The sequence below is a fragment of the Ambystoma mexicanum genome, chromosome 6p (genome assembly GCF_040938575.1).
Source record: "Ambystoma mexicanum isolate Mex_15411 chromosome 6p, UKY_AmexF1_1, whole genome shotgun sequence".
NCBI lineage: Eukaryota > Metazoa > Chordata > Amphibia > Caudata > Ambystomatidae > Ambystoma > Ambystoma mexicanum.
The window spans coordinates 745,682,909-745,701,575 of record NC_090935.1 but is presented as its reverse complement, the minus strand read 5'-3'; positions in this window follow the sequence as shown (position 1 = coordinate 745,701,575).

The window sequence follows — 18,667 nt, the reverse complement described above, 5'->3', positions numbered from 1 at the left end:
TTCTAAGAACTCTCGCGGTGTCCTGAAATGTTCGCAAATAAACTAAATGGGGGTGTTCTGAGGACGCTGTCCGTATTGTACGTTGTCAAGTTGAAAGTGTTCTAAGAACTCTCGCGGTGTCCTGAAATGTTCATAGGGGGTGTCCTGAAGACGCTGTCTGTATTGTTCTGTGGCAAGCCAAATGTGTTCCAAGAAGTCTTGCGGTGTCCTGAAATGTTCGCAGATAAACAAAATGAGGGTGTGTTCTAAGAACTCACGCGGTGTCCTGAAATGTTCGTATTATTCTATGGCAAGCTGAAAGTGTTCTAAGAACTCTTGTGGTGTCCTGAAATGTTTGCAAATATACAAAATTGGGGTGTTCTGAGGACGCTGTCCGTATTGTTCGTTATGAAGTTGAAAGTGTTCTAAGAACTCTGGCGGTGTCCTGAAATGTTCGTAGGGGGTGTCCTGAAGATGCTGTCTGTATTGTTCTGTGGCAAGCTGAATGTGTTCTAAGAACTCTCGTGGTGTCCTGAAATGTTTGCAAATGAACAAAATGGGGGTGTGTTCTAAGAAATCACGCGGTGTCCTCAAATGTTCGTAGGGGGTGTCCTGAAGACGCTGTCCGTATTGTTCTGTGGCAAGCTGAATGTGTTCTAACAACTCTCGCGGTGTCCTGAAATGTTCGCAAATGAACAAAATGGGGTGTGTTCTAAGAACGCACACAGTGTCCTGAAATGTTCGTAAGGAGTGTCCTGAAGACGCTGTCCGTATTGTTCTGTGGCAAGCTGAATGTGTTCTAAGAACTCTCGCGGTGTCCTGAAATGTTTGCAAATGAACAAAATGGGGGTGTGTTCTAAGAACTCATGCGCTGTCCTCAAATGTCCGTAGGGGGTGTCCTGAAGACGCTGTCCGTATTGTTCTGTGGCAAGCTGAATGTGTTATGAGAACTCTCGCGGTGTCCTGAAATGTTCGCAGATAAACAAAATGGGGGGGTGTTCTAAGAACTCACGTGGTGTCCTCAAATGTTCATAGGGGATGTCCTGAAGACGCTGTCCGTATTGTTCTGTGGCAAGCTGAATGTGTTCTAAGAACTCTCGCAGTGTCCTGAAATGTTCGCAGATAAACAAAATGGGGGTGTGTTCTAAGAACTCACGCGGTGTCCTCAAATGTTCGTAGGGGGTGTCCAGAAGACGCTGTCCGTATTGTTCTGTGGCAAGCTGAATGTGTTCTAAGAACTCTCGCGGTGTCCTGAAATGTTCGCAAATGAAGAAATGTAGGTGTGTTCGAAGAACTCTCGGGGTGTCCAGAAATGTTTGCAAATAAACAAAATGGGGTGTTCTGAGGACGCTCTCCGTATTGTTCGTTGTCAAGTTGTAAGTGGTCTAAGAACTCTCGCGGTGTCCTGAAATGTTCGTAGGGGGTGTCCTAAAGATGCTGTCCGTATTGTTCTGTGGCAAGCTGAATGTGTTCTAAGAAGTCTCGCGGTGTCCTGAAATGTTTGCAAATGAACAAAATGGGGGTGTGTTCTAAGAACTCACGCGGTGTCCTCAAATGTTCGTAGGGAGTGTCCTGAAGACGCTGTCCGTATTGTTCTGTGGCAAGCTGAATGTGTTCTAAGAACTCTTGCGGTGTCCTGAAATGTTCGCAAATGAACAAAATGGGGGTGTGTTCTAAGAACTCACACGGTGTCCTGAAATGTTCGAAGGGGGTGTCCTGAAGACGCTGTCCGTATTGTTCTGTGGCAAGCTGAATGTGTTCTAAGAACTCTCGCGGTGTCCTGAAATGTTCACTAATGAACAAAATGGGGGTGTGTTCTAAGAACTCACGCAGTGTCTTGAAATGTTCGTAGGGGGTGTCCTGAAGACGCTGTCCGTATTGTTCTGTGGCAAGCTGAATGTGTTCTAAGAACTCTTGCGGTGTCCTGAAATGTTCGCAAATGAACAAAATGGAGGGGTGTTCTAAGAACTCACGCAGTGTCCGAAAATGTTTGTAGGGGTTGTCCTGAAGACGCTGTCCGTATTGTTCTCTGGCAAGCTGAATGTGTTCTAATAACACTTTTGGTGTCCTGAAATGTTCGCAAATAAACAAAATGGGGGTGTTCTGAGGACGCTGTCCGTATTGTTCGTTGTCAAGTTGAAAGTGTTCTAAGAACTCTCCAGGTGTCCTGAAATGTTCGCAAATAAAGAAAATGGGGGTGTTCTGAGGACGCTGTCCGTATTGTTCGTTGTCAAGTTGAAAGTGTTCTAAGAACTCTCGCGGTGTCCTGAAATGTTCATAGGGGGTGTCCTGAAGACGCTGTCCGTATTGTTCTGTGGCAAGCCAAATGTGTTCCAAGAAGTCTTGCGGTGTCCTGAAATGTTCGCAGATAAACAAAATGAGGGTGTGTTCTATGAACTCACGCGGTGTCCTGAAATGTTTGTATTATTCTATGGCAAGCCAAATGTGTTCCAAGAAGTCTTGCGGTGTCCTGAAATGTTCGCAGATAAACAAAATGAGGGTGTGTTCTAAGAACTCACGCGGTGTCCTGAAATGTTCGTATTATTCTATGGCAAGCTGAAAGTGTTCTAAGAACTCTTGTGGTGTCCTGAAATGTTTGCAAATATACAAAATTGGGGTGTTCTGAGGACGCTGTCCGTATTGTTCGTTATGAAGTTGAAAGTGTTCTAAGAACTCTGGCGGTGTCCTGAAATGTTCGTAGGGGGTGTCCTGAAGATGCTGTCTGTATTGTTCTGTGGCAAGCTGAATGTGTTCTAAGAACTCTCGTGGTGTCCTGAAATGTTTGCAAATGAACAAAATGGGGGTGTGTTCTAAGAAATCACGCGGTGTCCTCAAATGTTCGTAGGGGGTGTCCTGAAGACGCTGTCCGTATTGTTCTGTGGCAAGCTGAATGTGTTCTAACAACTCTCGCGGTGTCCTGAAATGTTCGCAAATGAACAAAATGGGGTGTGTTCTAAGAACGCACACAGTGTCCTGAATTGTTCGTAAGGAGTGTCCTGAAGACGCTGTCCGTATTGTTCTGTGGCAAGCTGAATGTGTTCTAAGAACTCTCGCGGTGTCCTGAAATGTTTGCAAATGAACAAAATGGGGGTGTGTTCTAAGAACTCATGCGCTGTCCTCAAATGTCCGTAGGGGGTGTCCTGAAGACGCTGTCCGTATTGTTCTGTGGCAAGCTGAATGTGTTATGAGAACTCTCGCGGTGTCCTGAAATGTTCGCAGATAAACAAAATGGGGGGGTGTTCTAAGAACTCACGTGGTGTCCTCAAATGTTCATAGGGGATGTCCTGAAGACGCTGTCCGTATTGTTCTGTGGCAAGCTGAATGTGTTCTAAGAACTCTCGCAGTGTCCTGAAATGTTCGCAGATAAACAAAATGGGGGTGTGTTCTAAGAACTCACGCGGTGTCCTCAAATGTTCGTAGGGGGTGTCCAGAAGACGCTGTCCGTATTGTTCTGTGGCAAGCTGAATGTGTTCTAAGAACTCTCGCGGTGTCCTGAAATGTTCGCAAATGAAGAAATGTAGGTGTGTTCGAAGAACTCTCGGGGTGTCCAGAAATGTTTGCAAATAAACAAAATGGGGTGTTCTGAGGACGCTCTCCGTATTGTTCGTTGTCAAGTTGTAAGTGGTCTAAGAACTCTCGCGGTGTCCTGAAATGTTCGTAGGGGGTGTCCTAAAGATGCTGTCTGTATTGTTCTGTGGCAAGCTGAATGTGTTCTAAGAAGTCTCGCGGTGTCCTGAAATGTTTGCAAATGAACAAAATGGGGGTGTGTTCTAAGAACTCACGCGGTGTCCTCAAATGTTCGTAGGGAGTGTCCTGAAGACGCTGTCCGTATTGTTCTGTGGCAAGCTGAATGTGTTCTAAGAACTCTTGCGGTGTCCTGAAATGTTCGCAAATGAACAAAATGGGGGTGTGTTCTAAGAACTCACACGGTGTCCTGAAATGTTCGAAGGGGGTGTCCTGAAGACGCTGTCCGTATTGTTCTGTGGCAAGCTGAATGTGTTCTAAGAACTCTCGCGGTGTCCTGAAATGTTCACTAATGAACAAAATGGGGGTGTGTTCTAAGAACTCACGCAGTGTCTTGAAATGTTCGTAGGGGGTGTCCTGAAGACGCTGTCCGTATTGTTCTGTGGCAAGCTGAATGTGTTCTAAGAACTCTTGCGGTGTCCTGAAATGTTCGCAAATGAACAAAATGGAGGGGTGTTCTAAGAACTCACGCAGTGTCCGAAAATGTTTGTAGGGGTTGTCCTGAAGACGCTGTCCGTATTGTTCTCTGGCAAGCTGAATGTGTTCTAATAACACTTTTGGTGTCCTGAAATGTTCGCAAATAAACAAAATGGGGGTGTTCTGAGGACGCTGTCCGTATTGTTCGTTGTCAAGTTGAAAGTGTTCTAAGAACTCTCCAGGTGTCCTGAAATGTTCGCAAATAAAGAAAATGGGGGTGTTCTGAGGACGGTGTCCGTATTGTTCGTTGTCAAGTTGAAAGTGTTCTAAGAACTCTCGCGGTGTCCTGAAATGTTCATAGGGGGTGTCCTGAAGACGCTGTCCGTATTGTTCTGTGGCAAGCCAAATGTGTTCCAAGAAGTCTTGCGGTGTCCTGAAATGTTCGCAGATAAACAAAATGAGGGTGTGTTCTATGAACTCACGCGGTGTCCTGAAATGTTTGTATTATTCTATGGCAAGCTGAAAGTGTTCTAAGAACTCTTGTGGTGTCCTGAAATGTTTGCAAATATAAAAAAATGGGGGTGTTCTGAGGACGCTGTCCGTATTGTTCGTTGTGAAGTTGAAAGTGTTCTAAGAACTCTGGCAGTGTCCTGAAATGTTCGTAGGGGGTGTCCTGAAGATGCTGTCTGTATTGTTCTGTGGCAAGCTGAATGTGTTCTAAGAACTCTCGCGGTGTCCTGAAATGTTCGCAAATGAACAAAATGGGGGTGTGTTCTAAGAACTCACGCGGTGTCCTCAAATATTCGTAGGGGGTGTCCTGAAGACGCTGTCTGTATTGTTCTGTGGCCAGCTGGATGTGTTTTAAGAACTCTCATGGTGCCCTGAAATGTTCGCAAATGAACAAAATGGGGGTGATCTTCTAAGAACGCACACAGTGTCCCGAAATGTTCGTAGGGAGTGTCCTGAAGGCGCTGTCCGTATTGTTCTGTGGCAAGCTGAATGTATTCTAAGAACACTCGCGGTGTCCTGAAATGTTTGCAAATGAACAAAATGGGGGTGTGTTCTAAGAACTCATGCGGTGTCCTCAAATGTCTGTAGGGGGTGTCCTGAAGACGCTGTCCGTATTGTTCTGTGGCAAGCTGAATGTGTTATGAGAACTCTCGCGGTGTCCTGAAATGTTCGCAAATGAACAAAATGGAGGTGTGTTCTAAGAACTCACGCAGTGTCCTGAAATGTTCGTAGGGGGTGTCCTGAAGACGCTGTCCGTATTGTTCTGTGACAAGCTGAATGTGTTCTAAGAACTCTCGTGGTGTCCTGAAATATTCGCAAATGAACAAAATGGGGGTGTGTTCTAAGAACGCACACAGTGTCCTGAAATGTTCGTAGGGAGTGTCCTGAAGCCGCTGTCCGTATTGTTCTGTGGCAAGCTGAATGTGTTCTAAGAACTCTTGCGGTGTCCTGAAATGTTTGCAAATGAACAAAATGGGGGTGTGTTCTAAGAACTCATGCGGTGTCCTCAAATGTCCGTAGGGGGTGTCCTGAAAACGCTGTCCGTATTGTTCTGTGGCAAGCTGAATGTGTTATGAGAACTCTCGCGGTGTCCTGAAATGTTCGCAAATGAACATAATGGAGGTGTGTTCTAAGAACTCACGCAGTGTCCTGAAATGTTCGTAGGGGGGTGTCCTGAAGACGCTGTCCGTATTGTTCTGTGACAAGCTGAATGTGTTCTAAGAACTCTCGTGGTGTCCTGAAATGTTTGCAAATGAACAAAATGGGGGTCTGATCTAAGAACTCACCGGGTGTCCTGAAATGTTCATAGGGAGTGTCCTGAAGACGATGTCCGCAATGTTCTGTGGCAAGCTGAATGTGTTCTAAGAACTCTCGCGGTGTCCTGAACAGTTCACTAATGAACAAAATGGGGGTGTGTTCTAAGAACTCACGCTGTGTCCTTAAATGTTCGTAGGGGGTGTCCTGAAGACGCTGTCCGTATTGTTCTTTGGCAAGCTGAATGTGTTCTAAGAACTCTTGCGGTGTCCTGAAATGTTCGCAAATGAACAAAATGGAGGCGTGTTCTAAGAACTCAAGCAGTGTCCGAAAATGTTTGTAGGGGTTGTCCTGAAGACGCTGTCCGTATTGTTCTCTGGCAAGCTGAATGTGTTCTAATAACACTTTTGGTGTCCTGAAATGTTCGCAAATAAACAAAATGGGGGTGTTCTAAGGACGCTGTCCGTATTGTTCGTTGTCAAGTTGAAAGTGTTCTAAGAACTCTCCAGGTGTCCTGAAATGTTCGCAAATAAACAAAATGGGGGTGTTCTGAGGACGCTGTCCGTATTGTTCGTTGTCAAGTTGAAAGTGTTCTAAGAACTCTCGCGGTGTCCTGAAATGTTCATAGGGGGTGTCCTGAAGACGCTGTCCGTATTGTTCTGTGGCAAGCCAAATGTGTTCCAAGAAGTCTTGCGGTGTCCTGAAATGTTCGCAGATAAACAAAATGAGGGTGTGTTCTATGAACTCACGCGGTGTCCTGAAATGTTTGTATTATTCTATGGCAAGCTGAAAGTGTTCTAAGAACTCTTGTGGTGTCCTGAAATGTTTGCAAATATAAAAAAATGGGGGTGTTCTGAGGACGCTGTCCGTATTGTTCGTTGTGAAGTTGAAAGTGTTCTAAGAACTCTGGCAGTGTCCTGAAATGTTCGTAGGGGGTGTCCTGAAGATGCTGTCTGTATTGTTCTGTGGCAAGCTGAATGTGTTCTAAGAACTCTCGCGGTGTCCTGAAATGTTCGCAAATGAACAAAATGGGGGTGTGTTCTAAGAACTCACGCGGTGTCCTCAAATGTTCGTAGGGGGTGTCCTGAAGACGCTGTCCGTATTGTTCTGTGGCCAGCTGGATGTGTTTTAAGAACTCTCATGGTGCCCTGAAATGTTCGCAAATGAACAAAATGGGGGTGATCTTCTAAGAACGCACACAGTGTCCCGAAATGTTCGTAGGGAGTGTCCTGAAGGCGCTGTCCGTATTGTTCTGTGGCAAGCTGAATGTATTCTAAGAACACTCGCGGTGTCCTGAAATGTTTGCAAATGAACAAAGTGGGGGTGTGTTCTAAGAACTCATGCGGTGTCCTCAAATGTCTGTAGGGGGTGTCCTGAAGACGCTGTCCCTATTGTTCTGTGGCAAGCTGAATGTGTTATGAGAACTCTCGCGGTGTCCTGAAATGTTCGCAAATGAACAAAATGGAGGTGTGTTCTAAGAACTCACGCAGTGTCCTGAAATGTTCGTAGGGGGTGTCCTGAAGACGCTGTCCGTATTGTTCTATGACAAGCTGAATGTGTTCTAAGAACTCTCGTGGTGTCCTGAAATGTTCGCAAATGAACAAAATGGGGGTGTGTTCTAAGAACGCACACAGTGTCCTGAAATGTTCGTAGGGAGTGTCCTGAAGCCGCTGTCCGTATTGTTCTGTGGCAAGCTGAATGTGTTCTAAGAACTCTTGCGGTGTCCTGAAATGTTTGCAAATGAACAAAATGGGGGTGTGTTCTAAGAACTCATGCGGTGTCCTCAAATGTCCGTAGGGGGTGTCCTGAAAACGCTGTCCGTATTGTTCTGTGGCAAGCTGAATGTGTTATGAGAACTCTCGCGGTGTCCTGAAATGTTCGCAAATGAACAAAATGGAGGTGTGTTCTAAGAACTCACGCAGTGTCCTGAAATGTTCGTAGGGGGGTGTCCTGAAGACGCTGTCCGTATTGTTCTGTGACAAGCTGAATGTGTTCTAAGAACTCTCGTGGTGTCCTGAAATGTTTGCAAATGAACAAAATGGGGGTCTGATCTAAGAACTCACACGGTGTCCTGAAATGTTCATAGGGAGTGTCCTGAAGACGCTGTCCGCAATGTTCTGTGGCAAGCTGAATGTGTTCTAAGAACTCTCGCGGTGTCCTGAACTGTTCACTAATGAACAAAATGGGGGTGTGTTCTAAGAACTCACGCGGTGTCCTTAAATGTTCGTAGGGGGTGTCCTGAAGACGCTGTCCGTATTGTTCTTTGGCAAGCTGAATGTGTTCTAAGAACTCTCGCGGTGTCCTGAAATGTTTGCAAATGAACAAAATGGTGGTGTGTTCTAAGAACTCACGCGGTGTCCTCAAATGTCCGTAGGGGGTGCCCTGAAGACGCTGTCCGTATTGTTCTGTGGCAAGCTGAATGTGTTATGAGAACTCTCGTGGTGTCCTGAAATGTTTGCAAATGAACAAAATGGAGGTGTGTTCTAAGAACTCACGCAGTGTCCTGAAATGTTCATAGGGGGTGTCCTCAAGACGCTGTCCGTATTGTTCTGTGGCAAGCGGAATGTGTTCTAAGAACTCTCGTGGTGAACTGAAATGTTCGCAAATAAACAAAATGGGGTTGTTCTGAGGACGCTGTCCGTATTGTTCGTTGTCAAGTTGAAAGTGTTCTAAGAAATCTTGCGGTGTCCTGAAATGTTCGTAGGGGGTGTCCTGAAGTCGCTGTCCGTATTGTTCTCTGGCAAGTTGAAAGTGTTCTAAGAACTCTCGCGGTGTCCTGAAATGTTTGCAAATAAACAATATGGGGGTGTTCTGAGGATGCTGTCCGTATTGTTCGTTGTCAAGTTGAAAGTGTTCTAAGAACTCTCGCGGTGTCCTGAAATGTTCATAGGGGGTGTCCGGAAGACGCTGTCCGTATTGTTCTGTGGCAAGTCAAATGTGTTCTAAGAAGTCTCGCGGTGTCCTCAAATTTCCGTAGGGGGTGTCCTGAAGATTCTGTCCGTATTGTTCTGTGGTAAGCTAAATGCGTTATGAGAACTCTTGCGGTGTCCTGAAATGTTTGCAAATGAACAAAATGGAGATGTGTTCTAAGAACTCACGCAGTGTCCTAAAATGTTCGTAGGGGGTGTCCTGAAGACGCTGTCCGTATTGTTCTGTGGCAAGCTGAATGTGTTCTAAGAACTCTTGTGGTGTCCTGAAATGTTCGCAAATAAACAAAATGGGGGTGTTCTGAGGACGCTGTCCGTATTGTTCGTTGTCAAGTTGAAAGTCTTCTAAGAACTCTCGCGGTGTCCTGAAATGTTCGCAAATAAACTAAATGGGGGTGTTCTGAGGACGCTGTCCGTATTGTTCGTTGTCAAGTTGAAAGTGTTCTAAGAACTCTCGCGGTGTCCTGAAATGTTCATAGGGGGTGTCCTGAAGACGCTGTCTGTATTGTTCTGTGGCAAGCCAAATGTGTTCCAAGAAGTCTTGCGGTGTCCTGAAATGTTCGCAGATAAACAAAATGAGGGTGTGTTCTAAGAACTCACGCGGTGTCCTGAAATGTTCGTAATATTCTATGGCAAGCTGAAAGTGTTCTAAGAACTCTTGTGGTGTCCTGAAATGTTTGCAAATATACAAAATTGGGGTGTTCTGAGGACGCTGTCCGTATTGTTCGTTATGAAGTTGAAAGTGTTCTAAGAACTCTGGCGGTGTCCTGAAATGTTCGTAGGGGGTGTCCTGAAGACGCTGTCTGTATTGTTCTGTGGCAAGCTGAATGTGTTCTAAGAACTCTCGTGGTGTCCTGAAATGTTCGCAAATGAACAAAATGGGGGTGTGTTCTAAGAACTCACGCAGTGTCCTCAAATGTTCGTAGGGGGTGTCCTGAAGACGCTGTCCGTATTGTTCTGTGGCAAGCTGAATGTGTTCTAACAACTCTCGCAGTGTCCTGAAATGTTCGCAAATGAACAAAATGGGGGTGTGTTCTAAGAACGCACACAGTGTCCTGAAATGTTAGTAGGGAGTGTCCTGAAGACGCTGTCCGTATTGTTCTGTGGCAAGCTGAATGTGTTCTAAGAACTCTCGCGGTGTCCTGAAATGTTTGCAAATGAACAAAATGGGAGTGTGTTCTAAGAACTCATGCGCTGTCCTCAAATGTCCGTAGGGGGTGTCCTGAAGACGCTGTCCGTATTGTTCTGTGGCAAGCTGAATATGTTATGAGAACTCTTGCGGTGTCCTGAAATGTTCGCAGATAAACAAAATGGGGGGGTGTTCTAAGAACTCACGTGGTGTCCTCAAATGTTCATAGGGGATGTCCTGAAGACGCTGTCTGTATTGTTCTGTGGCAAGCTGAATGTGTTCTAAGAACTCTCGCAGTGTCCTGAAATGTTCGCAGATAAACAAAATGGGGGTGTGTTCTAAGAACTCACACGGTGTCCTCAAATGTTCGTAGGGGGTGTCCAGAAGACGCTGTCCGTATTGTTCTGTGGCAAGCTGAATGTGTTCTAAGAACTCTCGCGGTGTCCTGAAATGTTCGCAAATGAAGAAAATGTAGGTGTGTTCGAAGAACTCTCGCGGTGTCCAGAAATGTTTGCAAATAAACAAAATGGGGGTGTTCTGAGGACGCTGTCCGTATTGTTCGTTGTCAAGTTGTAAGTGGTCTAAGAACTCTCGCGGTGTCCTGAAATGTTCGTAGGGGGTGTCCTGAAGATGCTGTCCGTATTGTTCTGTGGCAAGCTGAATGTGTTCTAAGAACTCTCGCGGTGTCCTGAAATGTTTGCAAATGAACAAAATGGGGGTGTGTTCTAAGAACTCACGCGGTGTCCTCAAATGTTCGTAGGGGGTGTCCTGAAGACGCTGTCCGTATTGTTCTGTGGCAAGCTGAATGTGTTCTAAGAACTCTTGCGGTGTCCTGAAATGTTCGCAAATGAACAAAATGGGGGTGTGTTCTAAGAACTCACACGGTGTCCTGAAATGTTCGAAGGGGGTGTCCTGAAGACGCTGTCCGTATTGTTCTGTGGCAAGCTGAATGTGTTCTAAGAACTCTCGCGGTGTCCTGAAATGTTCACTAATGAACAAAATGGGGGTGTGTTCTAAGAACTCACGCGGTGTCTTGAAATGTTCGTAGGGGGTGTCCTGAAGACGCTGTCCGTATTGTTCTGTGGCAAGCTGAATGTGTTCTATGAACTCTTGCGGTGTCCTGAAATGTTCGCAAATGAACAAAATGGAGGCGTGTTCTAAGAACTCACGCAGTGTCCGAAAATGTTTGTAGGGGTTGTCCTGAAGACGCTGTCCGTATTGTTCTCTGGCAAGCTGAATGTGTTCTAATAACACTTTTGATGTACTGAAATGTTCGCAAATAAACAAAATGGGGGTGTTCTGAGGACGCTGTCCGTATTGTTCGTTGTCAAGTTGAAAGTGTTCTAAGAACTCTCGTGGTGTCCTGAAATGTTCATAGGGGGTGTCCTGAAGACGCTGTCCGTATTGTTCTGTGGCAAGCCAAATGTGTTCCAAGAAGTCTTGCGGTGTCCTGAAATGTTCGCAGATAAACAAAATGAGGGTGTGTTCTATGAACTCACGCGGTGTCCTGAAATGTTCGTATTATTCTATGGCAAGCTGAAAGTGTTCTAAGAACTCTTGTGGTGTCCTGAAATTTTTGCAAATATAAAAAAATGGGGGTGTTCTGAGGACGCTGTCCGTATTGTTCGTTGTGAAGTTGAAAGTGTTCTAAGAACTCTGGCAGTGTCCTGAAATGTTCGTAGGGGGTGTCCTGAAGATGCTGTCTGTATTGTTCTGTGGCAAGCTGAATGTGTTCTAAGAACTCTCGCGGTGTCCTGAAATGTTCGCAAATGAACAAAATGGGGGTGTGTTCTAAGAACTCACGCGGTGTCCTCAAATGTTCGTAGGGGGTGTCCTGAAGACGCTGTCCGTATTGTTCTGTGGCCAGCTGGATGTGTTTTAAGAACTCTCATGGTGCCCTGAAATGTTCGCAAATGAACAAAATGGGGGTGATCTTCTAAGAACGCACACAGTGTCCCGAAATGTTCGTAGGGAGTGTCCTGAAGGCGCTGTCCGTATTGTACTGTGGCAAGCTGAATGTATTCTAAGAACACTCGCGGTGTCCTGAAATGTTTGCAAATGAACAAAATGGGGGTGTGTTCTAAGAACTCATGCGGTGTCCTCAAATGTCTGTAGGGGGTGTCCTGAAGACGCTGTCCCTATTGTTCTGTGGCAAGCTGAATGTGTTATGAGAACTCTCGCGGTGTCCTGAAATGTTCGCAAATGAACAAAATGGAGGTGTGTTCTAAGAACTCACGCAGTGTCCTGAAATGTTCGTAGGGGGTGTCCTGAAGACGCTGTCCGTATTGTTCTATGACAAGCTGAATGTGTTCTAAGAACTCTCGTGGTGTCCTGAAATGTTCGCAAATGAACAAAATGGGGGTGTGTTCTAAGAACGCACACAGTGTCCTGAAATGTTCGTAGGGAGTGTCCTGAAGCCGCTGTCCGTATTGTTCTGTGGCAAGCTGAATGTGTTCTAAGAACTCTTGCGGTGTCCTGAAATGTTTGCAAATGAACAAAATGGGGGTGTGTTCTAAGAACTCATGCGGTGTCCTCAAATGTCCGTAGGGGGTGTCCTGAAAACGCTGTCCGTATTGTTCTGTGGCAAGCTGAATGTGTTATGAGAACTCTCGCGGTGTCCTGAAATGTTCGCAAATGAACAAAATGGAGGTGTGTTCTAAGAACTCACGCAGTGTCCTGAAATGTTCGTAGGGGGGTGTCCTGAAGACGCTGTCCGTATTGTTCTGTGACAAGCTGAATGTGTTCTAAGAACTCTCGTGGTGTCCTGAAATGTTTGCAAATGAACAAAATGGGGGTCTGATCTAAGAACTCACACGGTGTCCTGAAATGTTCATAGGGAGTGTCCTGAAGACGCTGTCCGCAATGTTCTGTGGCAAGCTGAATGTGTTCTAAGAACTCTCGCGGTGTCCTGAACTGTTCACTAATGAACAAAATGGGGGTGTGTTCTAAGAACTCACGCGGTGTCCTTAAATGTTCGTAGGGGGTGTCCTGAAGACGCTGTCCGTATTGTTCTTTGGCAAGCTGAATGTGTTCTAAGAACTCTCGCGGTGTCCTGAAATGTTTGCAAATTAACAAAATGGTGGTGTGTTCTAAGAACTCACGCGGTGTCCTCAAATGTCCGTAGGGGGTGCCCTGAAGACGCTGTCCGTATTGTTCTGTGGCAAGCTGAATGTGTTATGAGAACTCTCGTGGTGTCCTGAAATGTTTGCAAATGAACAAAATGGAGGTGTGTTCTAAGAACTCACGCAGTGTCCTGAAATGTTCATAGGGGGTGTCCTCAAGACGCTGTCCGTATTGTTCTGTGGCAAGCGGAATGTGTTCTAAGAACTCTCGTGGTGTCCTGAAATGTTCGCAAATAATCAAAATGGGGTTGTTCTGAGGACGCTGTCCGTATTGTTCGTTGTCAAGTTGAAAGTGTTCTAAGAAATCTTGCGGTGTCCTGAAATGTTCGTAGGGGGTGTCCTGAAGTCGCTGTCCGTATTGTTCTCTGGCAAGTTGAAAGTGTTCTAAGAACTCTCGCGGTGTCCTGAAATGTTTGCAAATAAACAATATGGGGGTGTTCTGAGGATGCTGTCCGTATTGTTCGTTGTCAAGTTGAAAGTGTTCTAAGAACTCTCGCGGTGTCCTGAAATGTTCATAGGGGGTGTCCGGAAGACGCTGTCCGTATTGTTCTGTGGCAAGTCAAATGTGTTCTAAGAAGTCTCGCGGTGTCCTCAAATTTCCGTAGGGGGTGTCCTGAAGATGCTGTCCGTATTGTTCTGTGGTAAGCTAAATGCGTTATGAGAACTCTTGCGGTGTCCTGAAATGTTTGCAAATGAACAAAATGGAGATGTGTTCTAAGAACTCACGCAGTGTCCTAAAATGTTCGTAGGGGGTGTCCTGAAGACGCTGTCCGTATTGTTCTGTGGCAAGCTGAATGTGTTCTAAGAACTCTTGTGGTGTCCTGAAATGTTCGCAAATAAACAAAATGGGGGTGTTCTGAGGACGCTGTCCGTATTGTTCGTTGTCAAGTTGAAAGTCTTCTAAGAACTCTCGCGGTGTCCTGAAATGTTCGTAAATAAACTAAATGGGGGTGTTCTGAGGACGCTGTCCGTATTGTTCGTTGTCAAGTTGAAAGTGTTCTAAGAACTCTCGCGGTGTCCTGAAATGTTCATAGGGGGTGTCCTGAAGACGCTGTCTGTATTGTTCTGTGGCAAGCCAAATGTGTTCCAAGAAGTCTTGCAGTGTCCTGAAATGTTCGCAGATAAACAAAATGAGGGTGTGTTCTAAGAACTCACGCGGTGTCGTGAAATGTTCGTAATATTCTATGGCAAGCTGAAAGTGTTCTAAGAACTCTTGTGGTGTCCTGAAATGTTTGCAAATATACAAAATTGGGGTGTTCTGAGGACGCTGTCCGTATTGTTCGTTATGAAGTTGAAAGTGTTCTAAGAACTCTGGCGGTGTCCTAAAATGTTCCTAGGGGGTGTCCTGAAGACGCTGTCTGTATTGTTCTGTGGCAAGCTGAATGTGTTCTAAGAACTCTCGTGGTGTCCTGAAATGTTCGCAAATGAACAAAATGGGGGTGTGTTCTAAGAACTCACGCAGTGTCCTCAAATGTTCGTAGGGGGTGTCCTGAAGACGCTGTCCGTATTGTTCTGTGGCAAGCTGAATGTGTTCTAACAACTCTCGCAGTGTCCTGAAATGTTCGCAAATGAACAAAATGGGGGTGTGTTCTAAGAACGCACACAGTGTCCTGAAATGTTAGTAGGGAGTGTCCTGAAGACGCTGTCCGTATTGTTCTGTGGCAAGCTGAATGTGTTCTAAGAACTCTCGCGGTGTCCTGAAATGTTTGCAAATGAAGAAAATGGGAGTGTGTTCTAAGAACTCATGCGCTGTCCTCAAATGTCCGTAGGGGGTGTCCTGAAGACGCTGTCCGTATTGTTCTGTGGCAAGCTGAATATGTTATGAGAACTCTTGCGGTGTCCTGAAATGTTCGCAGATAAACAAAATGGGGGGGTGTTCTAAGAACTCACGTGGTGTCCTCAAATGTTCATAGGGGATGTCCTGAAGACGCTGTCTGTATTGTTCTGTGGCAAGCTGAATGTGTTCTAAGAACTCTCGCAGTGTCCTGAAATGTTCGCAGATAAACAAAATGGGGGTGTGTTCTAAGAACTCACACAGTGTCCTCAAATGTTCGTAGGGGGTGTCCAGAAGACGCTGTCCGTATTGTTCTGTGGCAAGCTGAATGTGTTCTAAGAACTCTCGCGGTGTCCTGAAATGTTCGCAAATGAAGAAAATGTAGGTGTGTTCGAAGAACTCTCGCGGTGTCCAGAAATGTTTGCAAATAAACAAAATGGGGGTGTTCTGAGGACGCTGTCCGTATTGTTCGTTGTCAAGTTGTAAGTGGTCTAAGAACTCTCGCGGTGTCCTGAAATGTTCGTAGGGGGTGTCCTGAAGATGCTGTCCGTATTGTTCTGTGGCAAGCTGAATGTGTTCTAAGAACTCTCGCGGTGTCCTGAAATGTTTGCAAATGAACAAAATGGGGGTGTGTTCTAAGAACTCACGCGGTGTCCTCAAATGTTCGTAGGGGGTGTCCTGAAGACGCTGTCCGTATTGTTCTGTGGCAAGCTGAATGTGTTCTAAGAACTCTGGCGGTGTCCTGAAATGTTCGCAAATGAACAAAATGGGGGTGTGTTCTAAGAACTCACACGGTGTCCTGAAATGTTCGAAGGGGGTGTCCTGAAGACGCTGTCCGTATTGTTCTGTGGCAAGCTGAATGTGTTCTAAGAACTCTTGCGGTGTCCTGAAATGTTCACTAATGAACAAAATGGGGGTGTGTTCTAAGAACTCACGCGGTGTCTTGAAATGTTCGTAGGGGGTGTCCTGAAGACGCTGTCCGTATTGTTCTGTGGCAAGCTGAATGTGTTCTATGAACTCTTGCGGTGTCCTGAAATGTTCGCAAATGAACAAAATGGAGGCGTGTTCTAAGAACTCACGCAGTGTCCGAAAATGTTTGTAGGGGTTGTCCTGAAGACGCTGTCCGTATTGTTCTCTGGCAAGCTGAATGTGTTCTAATAACACTTTTGATGTCCTGAAATGTTCGCAAATAAACAAAATGGGGGTGTTCTGAGGACGCTGTCCGTATTGTTCGTTGTCAAGTTGAAAGTGTTCTAAGAACTCTCGCGGTGTCCTGAAATGTTCATAGGGGGTGTCCTGAAGACGCTGTCCGTATTGTTCTGTGGCAAGCCAAATGTGTTCCAAGAAGTCTTGCGGTGTCCTGAAATGTTCGCAGATAAACAAAATGAGGGTGTGTTCTATGAACTCACGCGGTGTCCTGAAATGTTCGTATTATTCTATGGCAAGCTGAAAGTGTTCTAAGAACTCTTGTGGTGTCCTGAAATTTTTGCAAATATAAAAAAATGGGGGTGTTCTGAGGACGCTGTCCGTATTGTTCCTTGTGAAGTTGAAAGTGTTCTAAGAACTCTGGCAGTGTCCTGAAATGTTCGTAGGGGGTGTCCTGAAGATGCTGTCTGTATTGTTCTGTGGCAAGCTGAATGTGTTCTAAGAACTCTCGCGGTGTCCTGAAATGTTCGCAAATGAACAAAATGGGGGTGTGTTCTAAGAACTCACGCGGTGTCCTCAAATGTTCGTAGGGGGTGTCCTGAAGACGCTGTCCGTATTGTTCTGTGGCCAGCTGGATGTGTTTTAAGAACTCTCATGGTGCCCTGAAATGTTCGCAAATGAACAAAATGGGGGTGATCTTCTAAGAACGCACACAGTGTCCCGAAATGTTCGTAGGGAGTGTCCTGAAGGCGCTGTCCGTATTGTTCTGTGGCAAGCTGAATGTATTCTAAGAACACTCGCGGTGTCCTGAAATGTTTGCAAATGAACAAAATGGCGGTGTGTTCTAAGAACTCATGCGGTGTCCTCAAATGTCTGTAGGGGGTGTCCTGAAGACGCTGTCCCTATTGTTCTGTGGCAAGCTGAATGTGTTATGAGAACTCTCGCGGTGTCCTGAAATGTTCGCAAATGAACAAAATGGAGGTGTGTTCTAAGAACTCACGCAGTGTCCTGAAATGTTCGTAGGGGGTGTCCTGAAGACGCTGTCCGTATTGTTCTATGACAAGCTGAATGTGTTCTAAGAACTCTCGTGGTGTCCTGAAATGTTCGCAAATGAACAAAATGGGGGTGTGTTCTAAGAACGCACACAGTGTCCTGAAATGTTCGTAGGGAGTGTCCTGAAGCCGCTGTCCGTATTGTTCTGTGGCAAGCTGAATGTGTTCTAAGAACTCTTGCGGTGTCCTGAAATGTTTGCAAATGAACAAAATGGGGGTGTGTTCTAAGAACTCATGCGGGGTCCTCAAATGTCCGTAGGGGGTGTCCTGAAAACGCTGTCCGTATTGTTCTGTGGCAAGCTGAATGTGTTATGAGAACTCTCGCGGTGTCCTGAAATGTTCGCAAATGAACAAAATGGAGGCGTGTTCTAAGAACTCACGCAGTGTCCTGAAATGTTCGTAGGGGGGTGTCCTGAAGACGCTGTCCGTATTGTTCTGTGACAAGCTGAATGTGTTCTAAGAACTCTCGTGGTGTCCTGAAATGTTTGCAAATGAACAAAATGGGGGTCTGATCTAAGAACTCACACGGTGTCCTGAAATGTTCATAGGGAGTGTCCTGAAGACGCTGTCCGCAATGTTCTGTGGCAAGCTGAATGTGTTCTAAGAACTCTCGCGGTGTCCTGAACTGTTCACTAATGAACAAAATGGGGGTGTGTTCTAAGAACTCACGCGGTGTCCTTAAATGTTCGTAGGGGGTGTCCTGAAGACGCTGTCCGTATTGTTCTTTGGCAAGCTGAATGTGTTCTAAGAACTCTCGCGGTGTCCTGAAATGTTTGCAAATGAACAAAATGGTGGTGTGCTCTAAGAACTCACGCGGTGTCCTCAAATGTCCGTAGGGGGTGCCCTGAAGACGCTGTCCGTATTGTTCTGTGGCAAGCTGAATGTGTTATGAGAACTCTCGTGGTGTCCTGAAATGTTTGCAAATGAACAAAATGGAGGTGTGTTCTAAGAACTCACGCAGTGTCCTGAAATGTTCATAGGGGGTGTCCTCAAGACGCTGTCCGTATTGTTCTGTGGCAAGCGGAATGTGTTCTAAGAACTCTCGTGGTGTCCTGAAATGTTCGCAAATAATCAAAATGGGGTTGTTCTGAGGACGCTGTCCGTATTGTTCGTTGTCAAGTTGAAAGTGTTCTAAGAAATCTTGCGGTGTCCTGAAATGTTCGTAGGGGGTGTCCTGAAGTCGCTGTCCGTATTGTTCTCTGGCAAGTTGAAAGTGTTCTAAGAACTCTCGCGGTGTCCTGAAATGTTTGCAAATAAACAATATGGGGGTGTTCTGAGGATGCTGTCCGTATTGTTCGTTGTCAAGTTGAAAGTGTTCTAAGAACTCTCGCGGTGTCCTGAAATGTTCATAGGGGGTGTCCGGAAGACGCTGTCCGTATTGTTCTGTGGCAAGTCAAATGTGTTCTAAGAAGTCTCGCGGTGTCCTCAAATTTCCGTAGGGGGTGTCCTGAAGATGCTGTCCGTATTGTTCTGTGGTAAGCTAAATGCGTTATGAGAACTCTTGCGGTGTCCTGAAATGTTTGCAAATGAACAAAATGGAGATGTGTTCTAAGAACTCACGCAGTGTCCTAAAATGTTCGTAGGGGGTGTCCTGAAGACGCTGTCCGTATTGT